Source organism: Schistocerca nitens, chromosome 5 (genome assembly GCF_023898315.1).
Source record: "Schistocerca nitens isolate TAMUIC-IGC-003100 chromosome 5, iqSchNite1.1, whole genome shotgun sequence".
Classification (NCBI taxonomy): domain Eukaryota; kingdom Metazoa; phylum Arthropoda; class Insecta; order Orthoptera; family Acrididae; genus Schistocerca; species Schistocerca nitens.
The window spans coordinates 306,776,423-306,789,032 of record NC_064618.1 but is presented as its reverse complement, the minus strand read 5'-3'; the positions used below and the strand labels follow the sequence as shown (position 1 = coordinate 306,789,032).

The 12,610-nt window shown below is 42.0% G+C and overlaps 1 protein-coding gene across 3 annotated transcripts in view; it reads right to left on the bottom strand.

The window, feature by feature from the left end:
• LOC126259224 (protein GDAP2 homolog) overlaps nt 1-12,610 on the bottom strand; it is a 1,081,164-nt gene that overhangs the window by 810,740 nt on the left and 257,814 nt on the right. For all 3 annotated transcript variants that reach the window (XM_049955836.1, XM_049955838.1, XM_049955837.1), the window contains one exon: nt 10,398-10,438. The gene's annotated coding sequence lies outside the window, so the exon portion shown is untranslated. The remainder of the gene's footprint in view (nt 1-10,397; nt 10,439-12,610) is intronic.

Sequence of the window (12,610 nt, the reverse complement as noted above, 5' to 3'; positions counted from 1 at the left end):
AGCAAAACGAGGATAATGGAATGTAGTCGAATTGATTCGGGTGATGCTGAGGGAATTAGATTAGGAAATGAGACATTTAAAGTAGTAAAGGAGTTTTGCTAGACTGGCAATGGCAAGGAAAGCATTTCTGAAGAAGAAAAATTTGTTAACATCGAGTATAGATTTAAGATCGAGTATAGATCTTTCTTGTACATAATCGGCATCAGAATAAATTTTCACTCTGTAGCTGAGTTTGCGATGATTCGAAGCTTCCTGGCGGATTAAAACAGTGTGCCGGATAGCGACTCGAAGATTCCAGGTTCGTGTCCCGTCCGCTACAGTGTTTTAGTCTTCCAAGAAGTTTCATAATCCGAATCAGTTCACTGTCACAAGCATTACGTACGGCCAAATAAGATTCGTTGTTTCTGTCTGGTTCGTTTTTTCTTCTCACCCCAAGTATGCGGACGAACAGCGTCTGACAGAACGATGGAGGAGCGATAGGTTTGAATAAGCAGCCTGAAAGCTACTTTTAACATCACTCCTCCATCACCTGCGTACAATGTAGCCACATAATTACAGGAGACATTTTAGTACTAGAGATCATATCTTGTAGCATGTACTCCAGCCTATCTGCAAACTGACATTTTGTGATTAATAGACAGTAAAAGAATCGAAAGACTTGTGATGTTTCTGTGAAAATATGTTCGACTTCCGAGGTACTGACTATAATGCAGGCAATCAAATCAAATGAAAAAAAGTCAAAAGGAAATTAAATTTTCTAAGAAAATCCTCCTTCCATCTTCGATGGTAAATAAACATTACCCCGAAGAGTTGCACTTATGGATGAAACAGTTTTTCATATCAGTAAACAACCATTACGTCCACATCTGGAGCTCAATAAAACCACATGCTGTAAGAGAAGTAGTGTGCGACAACGCAAACGTTAACATTTGCTTCTGTTTCTTCAAAAATATGGTTAGAGGTATTAGTTACCTAGACATACGAAGCTGTATTGCCTACGTAATAAGCTGGCTACACCTCCTTACTGGTCCATTGACGAGAGTAGTAGTATCACTAAGGCTATACAAGTATATATTTTTCCGAAAAATGTTTGCTGTATTGACTATACATGCAACATATACTTACCAAATCTGTGGTGCCGTCTGTTGGCTGTTTACGAAAGACATGAATGTAAATTTTTGTTAATTATCGTATCGTATCGTATCGTATCTCCCATGAACCATGGACCTTGCCGTTGGTGGGGAGGCTTGCGTGCCTCAGCGATACAGATGGCCGTACCGTACGTGCAACCACAACGGAGGGGTATCTGTTGAGAGGCCAGACAAAGATGTGGTTCCTGAAGAGGGGCAGCAGCCTTTTCAGTAGTTGCAGGGGCAACAGTCTGGATGATTGACTGATCTGGCCTTGTAACATTAACCAAAACGGCCTTGCTGTGCTGGTACTGCGAACGGCTGAAAGCAAGGGGAACTACAGCCGTAATTTTTCCCGAGGACATGCAGCTTTACTGTATGATTAAATGATGATGGCGTCCTCTTGGGTAAAATATTCCGGAGGTAAAATAGTCCCCCATTCGGATCTCCGGGCGGGAACTACTCAAGACGACGTCGTTATCAGGAGAAAGAAAACTGGCGTTCTACGGATCGGAGCGTGGAATGTCAGATCCCTTAATCGGGCAGGTAGGTTAGAAAATTTAAAAAGGGAAATGGATAGGTTAAAGTTAGATATAGTGGGAATTAGTGAAGTTCGGTGGCAGGAGGAACAAGACTTTTGGTCAGGTGATCACAGGGTTATAAATACAAAATCAAATAGGGGTAATGCAGGAGTAGGTTTAATAATGAATAAAAAAATAGGAGTGCGGGTTAGCTACTACAAACAGCATAGTGAACGCATTATTGTGGCAAAGATAGACACAAAGCCCATGCCTACTACAGTAGTACAAGTTTATATGCCAACTAGCTCTGCAGATAATGAAGAAATTGATGAAATGTATGACGAGATAAAAGAAATTATTCAGGTAGTGAAGGGAGACGAAAATTTAATAGTCATGGGTGACTGGAATTCGTCAGTAGGAAAAGGGAGAGAAGGAAACATAGTAGGTGAATATGGATTGGGGGGAAGAAATGAAAGAGGAAGCCGCCTTGTAGAATTTTGCACAGAGCATAACTTAATCATAGCTAACACTTGGATCAAGAATCATAAAAGAAGGTTGTATACCTGGAAGAATCCTGGAGATACTAATAGGTATCAGATAGATTATATAATGGTAAGACAGAGATTTAGGAACCAGGTTTTAAATTGTAAGACATTTCCAGGGGCAGATGTGGATTCTGACCACAATCTATTGGTTATGAACTGCAGATTGAAACTGAAGAAACTGCAAAAAGGTGGGAATTTAAGGAGATGGGACCTGGATAAACTGAAAGAACCAGAGGTTGTAGAGAGATTCAGGGTGAGCATAAGGGAACAATTGACAGGAATGGGGGAAAGAAATACAGTAGAAGAAGAATGGATAGCTCTGAGGGATGAAGTAGTGAAGGCAGCGGAGGATCAAGTAGGTAAAAAGACGAGGGCTAATAGAAATCCTTGGGTAACAGTAGAAATATTGAATTTAATTGATGAAAGGAGAAAATATAAAAATGCAGCAAATGAAGCAGGCAAAAAGGAATACAAACGTCTCAAAAATGAGATCGACAGGAAGTGCAAAATGGCTAAGCAGGGATGGCTAGAGGACAAATGTAAGGATGTAGAGGCTTGTCTCACTAGGGGTAAGATAGATACTGCCTACAGGAAAATTAAAGAGACCTTTGGAGAGAAGAGAACCACTTGTATGAATATCAAGAGCTCAGATGGCAACCAGGTTCTAAGCAAAGAAGGGAAGGCAGAAAGGTGGAAGGAGTATATAGAGGGTTTATACAAGGGCGATGTACTTGAGGACAATATTATGGAAATGGAAGAGGATGTAGATGAAGATGAAATGGGAGATAAGATACTGCGTGAAGAGTTTGACAGAGCACTGAAAGACCTGAGTCGAAACAAGGCCCCGGGAGTAGACAACATTCCATTAGAACTACTGATGGCCCTGGGAGAGCCAGTCATGACAAAACTCTACCATCTGGTGAGCAAGATGTATGAGACAGGCCAAATACCCACAGACTTCAAGAAGAATATAATAATTCCAATCCCAAAGAAAGCAGGTGTTGACAGATGTGAAAATTACCGAACTATCAGTTTAATAAGTCACAGCTGCAAAATACTAACGCGAATTCTGTACAGACGAATGGAAAAACTGGTAGAAGCGGACCTCGGGGAAGATCAGTTTGGATTCCGTAGAAATGTTGGAACACGTGAGGCAATACTAACCTTACGACTTATCTTAGAAGAAAGATTAAGAAAAGGCAAACCTACGTTTCTAGCATTTGTAGACTTAGAGAAAGCTTTTGACAACGTTAACTGGAATACTCTCTTTCAAATTCTGAAGGTGGCAGGGGTAAAATACAAGGAGCGAAAGGCTATTTACAATTTGTACAGAAACCAGATGGCAGTTATAAGAGTCGAGGGGCATGAAAGGGAAGCAGTGGTTGGGAAAGGAGTGAGACAGGGTTGTAGCCTCTCCCCGATGTTATTCAATCTGTATATTGAGCAAGCAGTAAAGGAAACAAAAGAAAAATTCGGAGTAGGTATTAAAATTCATGGAGAAGAAGTAAAAACTTTGTGGTTCGCCGATGACATTGTAATTCTGTCAGAGACAGCAAAGGACTTGGAAGAGCAGTTGAACGGAATGGACAGTGTCTTGAAAGGAGGATATAAGATGAACATCAACAAGAGCAAAACGAGGATAATGGAATGTAGTCAAATTAAATCGGGTGATGCTGAGGGGATTAGATTAGGAAATGAGACACTTAAAGTAGTAAAGGAGTTTTGCTATTTAGGGAGTAAAATAACTGATGATGGTCGAAGTAGAGAGGATATAAAATGTAGACTGGCAATGGCAAGGAAATCGTTTCTGAAGAAGAGAAATTTGTTAACATCGAGTATAGATTTAAGTGTCAGGAAGTCGTTTCTGAAAGTATTTGTATGGAGTGTAGCCATGTATGGAAGCGAAACATGGACGATAAATAGTTTGGACAAGAAGAGAATAGAAGCTTTCGAAATGTGGTGCTACAGAAGAATGCTGAAGATAAGGTGGGTAGATCACGTAACTAATGAGGAGGTATTGAATAGGATTGGGGAGAAGAGAAGTTTGTGGCACAACTTGACTAGAAGAAGGGATCGGTTGGTAGGACATGTTTTGAGGCATCAAGGGATCACAAATTTAGCATTGGAGGGCAGCGTGGAGGGTAAAAATCGTAGAGGGAGACCAAGAGATCAATACACTAAGCAGATTCAGGAGGATGTAGGTTGCAGTAGGTACTGGGAGATGAAGAAGCTTGCACAGGATAGAGTAGCATGGAGAGCTGCATCAAACCAGTCTCAGGACTGAAGACCACAACAACAACAACATCGTATTCAGATTTAGTTTAATTTTTTATACATGTGAATTCATTTGTCATAGAAATAGAGGCATGCAATGAAGATCATCATCATCATCACCATCATCATTTAACATTTCCAGTTTCCCAGGTACTGGTAATGAGCCTCTTCCACTTCGTCCTGCCCGAATAGGTACACCTGTTCACAGAGATCATCATCCACTGTCCATCCTCTGGTCACTAGATCACCCTCAATCAAGCCCATCCATCGGGTTCGAGGTCTTCCTTGAGGTCATTTCCCATCCACCTGTCTTTCCAAATTTATTTTGGCTGCTCTAATTGGCTCCATTCTCATCACATGCCCGTACCATCGAAGTCTAGATGTGCCAATTCGATCTAATAGGGATATCTTTATTCCGGCTTCTTTCCTCAGCTCCTCATTCCTTAACTTGTCCGTCTTGGTCTTCTGGATGGTGGATCTAAGGAATTTCATCTCTGATGCTTGCAGCTTGATGATTCTCTTTTTGTGAGGGTATATGTTCCAATACCATAGGTCAATATTGGCATGAAATAGCTATTAAATATCATCGGTTTGGCCGGTTTTGGAATTAAGTCATCCCATAAAAGCGATCTTACTTGTTGGTAGATTTCAGATCATTTTTGCACTCTATTGGTGATTTCATTTCTGACCAAATTATCACTGGAGGTTACACTTCCAAGGTAAGGGAAACGGTCCACACACTCTAGTCGCCGGCCTTGTGGCCGAGCGGTTCTAGGCGCTTCAGTCCGGAACCACGCGACTACTACGGTCGCAGGTTCGAATCCTGCCTCGGGCATGGATGAGTGTGATGTCCTTAGGTTAGTTAGGTTTAAGTAGTTCTTAGTTCTAGGGGACTGATGACCTTAGAAATTAAGTCCCATAGTGCTCAGAGCCATTTGAACACTCTAGTTGGTGGTCTCCTAGTTTTACACTTGCTGGTTGTCCATCTCTGTTGACTGCCATCACCACTGTCTTGGTCTTGCTGATGTTGATATTTCCATTCATCGAGTCTGATCTGTACTTCCTCTTCAGCTCAGTTATGAAGATCTTCTTAACGAACAATTATTTTGCGATTAGTCAACAGGAATTTGTGGCACTTTTCAAATAAATGTTCACTGCTGTCGGCAAGGAAGCTGCCACTGGAGAAATTGCTACAAAAAAAATGGCTGTGCCGTTTACAAGAGGGCCACTTCTTATCAGCAACTCACTATGTTCAAGAAACCGATCGGTCTCTGAAGAGAACATTCCTCCTCTCTGTTTCACACGTTAATCTCCTCGAGGATTTGGAAATACATTCAATGGTGACGTTCAGACCAAAGTGTAACATACGTAGTCCGTTAAAAAGCTTAGAAAGCGAGAAATTGTTTGCACGTCACAGCTTGCATCCATCTCGTTTCTTGTGGACAACATAAACACTTGCAGCCTAAGACTGTAGCTGATGTCGAAAAGTATCACGTCCAGAAAACATTTAAAACGAGAAATACGTGCCTAAAGTGTAATAAAAGGTATCGCCGCGTAGGAGTTCTTGCACATCCTCAGAAGATAATGATACGCTTTTCCTATGATACATAAGATGTCGTTACTACGAACTACTACCGAGGAATGTAATAGTAGTAGGTGGGGTCATTTGATGACTTGCGTTCGTAGTTGAAAGAACCCAAGAGAGACGATTCCATGTAGTACCGCTGCTACTCGACGAGGCAAACATCCGCACCTTTGTCTTCGCCCATATTAGGACACTTAAAAAAACATCTCCCACACTCTCGCTATATCACGCCCATAGGCATAAATTTTTGTCGCCCTGTGTCAGAAAAAATTAAGTGAAGCGCCTTATATCTAACTGAGTTCACACTTGACTTCCTCAATTACAAACCAGATGATTTCCTTGGATGTGGACTTGTTACTAGACTACAGGCTGCAGTTTAATTTCTGAAAGCTACTTGCATTAAAACTTTTAACACGCTGGAAAACTGCTACCAATACATAATATGCACATACTAAGACACACTAACAGGACCGTTAATTCTCGTTATTTTTCGTTACAAATCAACGAGAACTCTTCAATGATAATAAGTTCCGACGTTGTAACGTTTGTAGACAGCACATTATTATCTGATTTGTGCAATTTAAAGCCATATTGACTGTCAATCGACCACCGGTGTTTAAAACATGACAAAAGTCTCAAAATTTGATGGTTACTTAACTTATTTAGTTTTTAATTATCTAATGCATAATTTAAGTAGTCAACAAGTTTCGAGACTGGAAGAGGTATTTGTAAAGCCTTTACATCATTTGCTGAAGTAGTATAACCGACACGTCAGTTTGAGACATACGAGGGAAAGACCCTCTGATGGGTATCTTCCAAAACAGTCACTTGACTCCGTAAACAGATGTCTTTAGTGATGTGTTCGCTATACACTGAGAATACAAAAGTCAAGACCCACGGTGTCAATAAAGTGCCAAGAATACCAAATTTCAGACATTAACTTTCGCCACACACAACGCAGTGGCCAACGGCCTCCACGTGACGACCGAGAGCAGCAGCGTTTGCGTAGAGTTGTCGGTGCTAACAGACAAGCAACACTGCGTGAGCAACACTGCGTGATATCACCGCAGAAATCAATGAGAGGCATAAGGCGAACGTATTCGTAACGACAGTGCAGGGAAATTTCGCATTAATGGGCTATGGTATCAGACGACCGAGGCGAGTGCCTTTGCATTGCCTGCAGCGCCTCTCGTGGGCTCATGACCATATCGGTTGGACCCTAGACGACTGGAAAACGGTGGCCTGGTCAGATGGGTCCCGATTTCAGTTGGTAAGAGCTGATGATACGGTTCGAGAGTGGCGCAGACCCCACGAAGCCATGGACCGAAGTTGTCAACCAGGCTCTCTGCAAGCTGGTGGTGGCTCCACAATGGTGTGGGATGTGTTTACATGGAATTGACTGGGTCCTCTGGTCCAACTGAACCGATCGCTGGCTTCTTGGAAACCATTTGCAGCCATTCATGGCGTACACGTTCGGAAACAATTATGTAATTTTTATGGATGACAATGCGCCACAGTTGTTGGCGATTGTTTTGAAGAACATTCTGGACAATTCGAGCAAATTGTTTGGCCACCCAGATCGACCGACATGATTCCCATCGAACACTTATGGGGCATAATCGAGAGGTCAATTCGGGCACAACATCCTGCACCGACAAAATTTTCGTGATTATGGACGACTATGAAGGCAGCGTGTTTCAGCATTTCTGGTGGGGACTTCAAACGACTTGTTGAGTTCACGTCGGGCAGAAGTAGGTCCGACACGATGTTTGGAGGTATCCCATGACTTTTGTCACCTTACTGTATAATGTCGGCTATTCGTGTGGCAAAATTATCGACCAGTCACGATTATATATATATCGACCCAATCTTCTCCCTAAGCAATTCGGCTTTAGGAATCACCACTCGACCACACAACAACTCCTCCGCGTAGTCGAACATATAACACACGGCTACAACATGAACAAAGCCACAGGGGCCGTGTTCCTAAACATCGAAAAGGCTTTCGATCGTCTCTGGCACAACGGACTCATACGCAAACTAAGCGAAGCTGGTTTCCCGGACGGACTCGTACGTCTCATTCACTCATATCTCACGAACAGATGTTTCAACACTAACGTGCAGGATAAACAATCAACACAACACGGTATCCAAGCTGGAGTACCCCAAGGAAGCATCCTAGGGCCCACCTTGTTTAACCTGTACATTAATGACTTCCCAGCGACACGAAACACGACGTTAGCCGTCTACGCGGATGACACAGCCATCCTCGCGCAAGACTGGAAACCGTCGAACATCAACTCACGAATACAGACAGCACTCAGAACAGCTGAGCCTTGGCTGGAGCGATGGCGTATTAAAGTAAACGTCGACAAGTGCGAAGCAGTTCTGTTCACACACAACGAAACTACTGCGCAAACACCAACACTGTAGACCAATAACACTACATACACGCCCAATACGTTTTCGAGAGAAAGTCAGATACCTTGGTGTCTGGCTGGACCGGAAACTTACATGGGGGGCACACTGAATAGGAGGGTGTCGAGGTCCTTATACATGACACTGATTAGACCTCTGATGACGTACGCAGCTCCCGTCTGGGGATATGCAGCTCCCACACGACTGCGCCGCCTGCAGATCATACAGAACAAGGTGCTACGAATCATTAGCAATGCTCCACGCTACACACGCACCGTGGATCTTCACCACGAATACCGCCTTGATACCCTCAAGGAAGTATTCAAAAAACACGCCACACGACTATACAGGAACTCGAGACACTCGAACAATCCTTTCATCCTCACTCTGGGAAACTACGATCACAACCACAGGTGGAAACACAAGCGGCCAAAGACACTGCTAGCTAGGGCATAACCACCTATGGTAAACTAACATACGCAAACAGCGACAAACGTCGGTAAGCCCCTGCATATCAGCAACACTGACTGGCAACTACCAGCTGCTATTAGAGCCGACCAACAGGCCACAGCAGGGACACCGACGAGCTCGCCCACAGACGCACAAACAATCTGCCAACATTCCCTCACACTGTGCTTCCGGTATATGACCTATCGGACACAAGATCGATAACAAACCTAACTGTTGCAGGTCGCTGACGCTGACCGAGGACTCTGTACCAGCACTCAGCGCCAGCCGCCGAGCAGCACAAACGCACAACGTCAAGGTATCGACATGCATGATACCCACTACTAACAAAGCCTATCCTTGCACAACCTATCGCAGGCAGCAAGACAACCGCTACTGCTCTTACCACCCGACCTAACTATCGCAGAGGTTTTTTTCCCGTGGCTCTTGCCTTGGCACTTTTTTTCCTCTGCCCTTAAAACCGCTACCCTTCGTCAGATTTCGACCAATCTATCTCCAGATGAGCGCATATTAATGGTTAATCTTAACCAGACGTACGCAAACATCGCAGTACCCACATCCAGCGACACCTCACTTTAGTGAATACTAACCCTTATGCAGAGATGGCAGTAGACCTTTTGTGTTGGCCATCATGCCGGTGTGGGCGTGGAGGGGCTCCACCTCTTTTTAAAAATTTTTAAATCTTCTCCCTAAGAGCCATGTATATACGGCATCCGAAATAGTGTGACTGCGTCCTACCGCAAATGATCTAAATTCTTTCTGCGTAAATCGGGATGCGCTGTTTGCCCTTGTCGCGTATGCTGACTAGTTTTACTCCGACTGAAGTATGCACTTGGGAAGATTTCATAATCGCCTTTACAGAAGTGCACTAGTATACAATGCGTCAAATATAAACAAGGGAGAGAGGATAGGGTCATCTAGAGTGTTGATCAATGATATGTTACAGGGTATCAAGGTTGGAGGAACCTCAATGTCCCACCAACTACGTTAGATCAAGCCCAGTTATTAGAGTTCGAAATATGTATGTTACTGTATTTGCGAACGGGAATACTACTTTTTTTGGTATTACCCTCTCTTCAAAGTCGCTTATCTGTTAATACTAGAAATAGTGTCGCTGTTAGCAACAGCCAACACTGGAGAGCTTGATACATTGAGAATCCGTTCAACAAGTATTGTTTACCTAGAGTTTGTCGCAGCCTATGATCTTCAAAGCTGGATCTGTCCTTTCTATGGTATATCGCAAGACATTTGTACAGTTTCGTAATATTATGTGTCATCAATGGTTGCTCGTAGTTATTTATGTGTTATAATTCAACAATTTATGAACGTATACAGTTAGAATTGTTGTCTCACACATACAATGATAATTCACCGAGGAATTGTATGGGGACCAGTAGCTACTGACATTTATTTCCAGGAAATCATTATTATGAGTATTTATTATTTCAGTACTTACAATGAGCTAATGTGATGTTCATTTCTGACAGCATCCAAAATCTGAAAGAAAAAGTATTCATGTCAGTTTTTTTAAAAAAAATATGAGTTACATATAGCTAATACAGACACATGGAATTGTAAAAGGATGATATCAGTTGGGTGCAAAGACATAACATAAAACAATACGTACAAAATGTATTATGAAATAGCCCATTAGGTATACATGTGAGAATTAGCCCGAACATAAAAACTGAAGATTTGGCTAAGACTGCACAATGTCAACACCAACACTGTATTTGTATGTGTCAGCTGGTGCAGGTTCATCTACATCTAGGAAGGTTCTTCTTCTTTTTCTTTTCTTCCTAGGCTAAAGCCTGTTTCCTTCAGTACCTCTCAGTCTACCCTGAAGTTCTCTCTCCATCTTTTCCTTAGACGGCCAATATTTCTTTTACAAACTGATACTTTATTTCTTACGATTTTCACAATCTTCCGTTCACCCATCCCGTCTATGAGTTGGTTCCATTCACGATTTTTCTCTTATTATCCACTCATTAATGGAATCCACTTACAATTCTTTTTTAACGCTTCCACTTATCTGTTTCCCAGTGTCTTTCCTGTAATCCTTTGCACAATTTTCATTTCCATGGTCTCCAAAAGTGTCTTTGTTTTTTATGTTTCAGGTCTTGTCTCAGATACGTATGTCATAATTGGGCTCACTACTGTTTTGTATATTCTTCGCTTTGCACCTTTTTCTATACGCTTATTTTTCCAACTAGTATCATTTGAAGATCCTGCCACTTTATTTGCTTTTGGTACTCGTTCTCTAACGTCCTTTAAGAAATTTCCGATACTGGATAGTTCAATACCAAGATATATAACTGTCATTACCTGCTGAATAATTTTTCCATCCACTTTCAGTTTGCATATGACTGGTTCCACAGGTGTGGTCACACATTTGGTTTTTTGAATGGATATAACCATATAATAATTCCAATCCCAAAGAAAGCAGGTGTTGACAGATGTGAAAATTACCGAACTATCAGTTTTATAAGTCACAGTTGCAAAATACTAACACGAATTCTTTACAGACGAATGGAAAAACTGGTAGAAGCCGACATCGGGGAAGATCAGTTTGGATTCCGTAGAAATATTTGAACACGTGAGGCAATACTGACCTTACGACTTATCTTAGAAGGAAGATTAAGGAAAGGCAAACCTACTTTTCTAGCATTTGTAGACTTAGAGAAAGCTTTTGACAATGTTGACTGGAACACTCTCTTTCAAATTCTAAAGGTGGCAGGGGTAAAATACAAGGAGCGAAAGGCTATTTACAATTTGTACAGAAATCAGATGGCAGTTATAAGAGTCGAGGGGCATGAAAGGGAAGCAGTGGTTTGGAAGGGAGTGAGACAGGGTTGTAGCCTATCCCCGATGTTATTCAATCTGTATATTGAGCAAGCAGTAAAGGAAACAAAAGAAAAATTCGGAGTAGATATTAAAATAAATGGAGAAGAAATAAAAACTTTGAGGTTCGCCGATGACATTGTAATTCTGTCAGAGACAGCAAAGGACTTGGAAGAGCAGTTGAACGGAATGGACAGTGTCTTGAAAGGAGGATATAAGATGAACATCAACAAAAGCAAAACGAGGATAATGGAATGTAGTCGAATTAAGTCGAGTGATGCTGAGGGAATTAGATTAGGAAATGAGACACTTAAAGTAGTATAGAAGTTTTGCTATTTGGGGAGCAAAATAACTGATGATGGTCAAAGTAGAGAAGATATAAAATGTAGACTGGCAATGGCAAGGAAAGCGTTTCTGAAGAAGAGAAATTTGTTAACATCGAGTATAGATTTAAATGTCAGGAAGTCGTTTCTGAAAGTATTTGTATGGAGTGTAGCCATGTATGGAAGTGAAACATGGACGATAAATAGTTTGGACAGAATAGTGGTGCTGCAGAAGAATGCTGAAGATTAGATGGGTAGATCACATAACTAATGAGGAGGTATTGAATAGAATTGGGGAGAAGAGAAGTTTGTGGCACAACTTGACGAGAAGAAGAGACCGGTTGGTAGGACATTTTCTGAGGCATCAAGGGATCACAAATTTAGCATTGGAGGGCAGCGTGGAGGGTAAAAATCGTAGAGGGAGACCAAGAGATGAATACACTAAGCAGATTCAGAAGGATGTAGGTTGCAGTAGGTACTGGGAGATGAAGAAACGTGCACAGGA